The sequence below is a fragment of the Python bivittatus genome, unplaced genomic scaffold (genome assembly GCF_059951505.1).
Source record: "Python bivittatus isolate LINGU-HERP-01145 unplaced genomic scaffold, Pbiv_v1 ctg000070_np1212, whole genome shotgun sequence".
NCBI classification, from domain to species: Eukaryota; Metazoa; Chordata; class Lepidosauria; order Squamata; family Pythonidae; genus Python; species Python bivittatus.
Window position 1 is genome coordinate 1167457 of NW_028277034.1, and position 4320 is coordinate 1171776.

Below are 4320 nucleotides of genomic sequence, written 5' to 3' on the forward strand. Positions count from 1 at the left end.
TCAGTAGTGTCTACAGGGAGGATCAAAATCTGCAAGATGGTGGGTGTGATGTTGCAATCCCAGCCCTGCCCCTCTTGTATAAGCTTGTGCCTTTTAATAAAAGTTGCCAGAAAAGATACTATTTTGTATGGATTTTAATTATAAGCCTGTCTGGGAGCATAATTCACTTTTGATTGATTATGAGCTATCAAATCAATGTCTACTCTTAGAGACCATATAAATAAATTTTCTCCATGATGATCTGTCCATAACTTGGTGTTTAAGTGGCACACCCATTGCCACTGTAATTGAGTCCATCCACCTTGCTGCTGGTTGTCCTCTTGTTCTTTTTCCTTACAATGACTTACTGTAATGGTTTAAGATCTGACATTTGCCATATTACATTTTTTTAAAGTAAATGATTAGATTTGAGACTGGGTTTATCAATAGTTGGTAATTTTAATATCTGGAAAAAATTAAAATCCACTTTTCAGAATAGTGTATCTTTCCTTACCTTATTTCCCTCCTATCCTAACAATAAGCTGAAGGGCAACTAATTTGGGTTGATGAAGAACGTTACCCTAGATGGGCCTTTGATCTGAGCCAGCAAGGAGAATGGCTAATCTGTGAAAGCCATATCAACAGAACAAAGATTGAAGATTTTGAAGATTTTCTTGGAAGTAGAGGAAATAAATTGGTTTATTCACTCCACCATATAGCTCATACATGAACAAATGTCTTTCGATTGACTTTGCTACATATTTCTATGTATTCTAATATTTCTAATCCAATAATATTTTATGTAGAAAGGATGTGGGCATCTTCAATTTATGGAATGAGAGCATATGAACATGGACTGGGCAGGAATGGAGAATGCAAGAGTGAGTCTAAGGTTGAACACCAGGACCTGGATAGCCTCTAAAGCAAACACACTGTATACTGTCATCTAAAGTGTGAAGGCCCCTGAATTGAATTTGAACCCCATACAACAATATCTGGCTATCTATGCCTGAAGGTCCCAATAAGGATGAAACCTAGGTACCTCCTCATCGTCAGTGTAACAACGCTAACCTAAAACAAAGGAAAAGGGGAAGAAACCCCCTAAGTATCAGAAAGGACAACCCCCCAAACCTGCAGTTTTTCTTAGCCAATATCGCAGAGATGTGCATGACATTCTTTTTTGAATAATTTTCTACAGCTTTTCTACAGCTGTTTCATTTAACTACTTCAGGATATTTCTTTAACACCGGCAAGCTTTGTGGCTTTACTGTTGTTTCTCTTTAGAGTAGTCACACACAATGATTAGCCTTACCCCAATCTGGCATGACCTACTGTATTATTTTTTAAAAGAAATTGTTGAGCAATCAAGCTTTTGTGATACCTGTTGAAGAAAAAAGAAAGTTTATACAGGCAGTCCTCATTTAGCAACTGCCTCAGTCAGCAATTGTTCACGATTATGATGGTGATGAAAAAGTAATTTTGCAACCAATACCTGCATTTACCACCTTCACAGCATCTCTCTCAGTCACCTGTTTGCCATTACAGTCAGTACTATTATCTCATTGTCCTGTGCCTGACCCATTTTCTCCCCCCACTTGCAGTGTAGAAAGATTGCCTAAACAAGCTATCTCTTCCTGAGCTGTTTTTCTCCCCAGCACAGCACCTCCCTAAAACGTGCTAAGAGCAAGTTAATAAGCTCAGCTCTGTGACCTTAATTAGTTGATTAGAATGCTGGGCCACTGGCAGCTGCTTCCCGAAATTGACACAACTCTAATCAGTTTCACAGGAAAGGCTTTTGTTTGCCTTCCTTTGATGTGTATTCCCCATGGTGCCTGCTTACTCTTTTGTAATCCCTTCCTCTCCAATGAATGTGAATACAAACATCAATTCTCTTGCTAATTATCCCAGCACTGGGGTGAGCATTCCAAAGGGCAAGGGTGTGGGGAAAAATCACCGTAAGTTTTGGTCTTTTATCTGGCTTCCATTGACTAAGTTCCAGAAACCTTTCTACCTTTTGGGGTCACCTGGCTGTTTGAGATTGCATCTGTCTGATGCTGAAAAGCAATGGAAAGCTGAAGCAAAATTGTAAGCATGCTTGTGGTCATGTGATTTTTCATTCAGCAACTGCTTTGCTCAACAACTGAGCCACCAGAACCAATTGTGGTCACTAACTGAGGGCTACCTGTAGTTCCTTCATCTCTTACACTGATGTCTACATTCAAGCAATTTTCTCCTCATCTGCCTTTGCATCCATGTATTTTTAGTGAATAATGTAAAGCTGCTTTTTATAAGATTGCAAGCACTAACTAATGAGCTGGCAGGCATCACTTTTTCTAGCATGCTTTGTGCCATTGCCATATGCCAAGCACATTCACCTACCCTAAAGCAAATCCTGGCCACATCCATGTAGTCTCTTCATCCTGTTATGACCATGCCCCTCCTACTGGCTTCAGAGCATGTGTCCTCAGCCCTCCACCTGCATTGCTAGATTGGTCCACAGCTGGGGCAGCTTGACGAGACTTTCTGCTCTATTTCCAGAAGTGGTGTTTTTTTTCTTACCCTTTGATCCAAGCAACCTATAACATATGGAAGAAGCCACTTGAGGCTAAGTGAACCACTTAGTCCCAATTGGTTTGCTATTGAACTGTGGCCTTCTGTCTGGTCTCTGGGTTCATCTCCTGTTTTCCAAGTGCTGGCTTGGGTTCAAGGGAGGAAGAAAAAAAGGGGGGGGGCAGTACACAGAGTAACCAGAAGAATATGCATGCCAATAAGAGGATGCTTTTGCTTTTCTGAAATGTTGGTAAAACGCATTATCAATGCAGCCACTATAGTATTCTTCAACATTATACATTATTATTCCTTTAGAGAAATACAGTTGCTATTGGGTTCAACAATAAGAAACAACTTACTGTATGCATGTAATATACAAAATACAAATTTGAGACCAAAAATATATTCTGAGCAATAAATTCAGAGGATATCACATTACCACTAATGATTATGCTGCAATAATTATTTATTTTCCCAACCTGACATTCTACAGATGTTTTGAACTGCAACCCTTTTGCCCAATCTCCAAGGCCAAATGCCACACTGGCTGAAGAATTGCAGGACTTGAAATCTAATACACCTGGAGGGCAGGACAGGAAGCCAAAGAACCCTTTTACAATCCACCCTAATATAAAGCAAAGCTAATGTAATTATTGCAAATGATTTTTAACTAAGCCCAATTACATTTCTTTTATGACTTTTAGAAATTGCACACAAAACTCAATTTTAAATACTAGAAGAAGCCTGCAAATAGGTTATCCAAGATAATCTTGCTTTGTGTATACATCACAATTACCTGTTTTGTGTCCAGATTAAATTCTGTCTATTATCTGCATGTTTAGCCGTGGAAAGTTGGTCTCCTAATGCATAACTTATTGCATGTTTCATAACACAGAGTTTCTTGGCAACTCCCCCACCCCCCACACACATATGTCCAATTGCCTCTCTGATCCAGTGTTCAATTTCTTTTAGCTTCAGGCTAAAGAAAAATTGGTTGTTCACACCCTGAGTGCCATCTACAGGACACACATTATGAATACTTAACATTCAGCTATGATATATGATATCTCTTCTGGTGCCTTTCCGTGTACTCTATCAGCTTCTTAGAATTTTAACATGTAACCATTGGCAAGAGTAGCACATTCCACTTCTGATGAAAAAAAACCAATGCAAGTAATCCCACATATATGCTTATTTAATGCAAATTTTGGATGACTCTTCCTCAAACGCTGGATGCTAACTAACATCAAGCATCCTTCAAGGCATGCCATGAAAACTCACAATGACAGAAATAAGCTATGAAATGCTTTTTTGGCTCCTGGGGAGTTACATGGGGAGGGCCATGGAATTATTTACAAGAGTACCAAATTGGTTTTTCGTTGTCTTTCATATATTTTTAAAAATTTCTAAACTACCCTTAAAGGTCAGAAGACCTTCCATCTAAGTTTTACGAGCTAGGAAGCGATCCTGCTGATTTCGTCTAAAGTCCTCTAAATTCCATCAATGGTCTGCGGTCCACTCCTTTTCTCCAATCAATTCACAGATTGGGCGTGGCCTCTATTCTGCCCTGTCCAATCAAAGCCGAGCTGCCTCTCCGTGTTACGGTTCCTCTTTCGCACGCGCTTGCTGCGCTGATTGGCGGAGGCGGTCGCCCAATGGGAGCGGCGGGACCCCGGGGTCTGGGCACGTGATTCGCTCCGTTCGGCCAATCGGAAGGCGCGAGATCCGGCGGTGGGCGAGCCGGGCAGCGAAAGGAGCGGCAGGCGAAGATTCCCGTCGGGACGGCGGGGG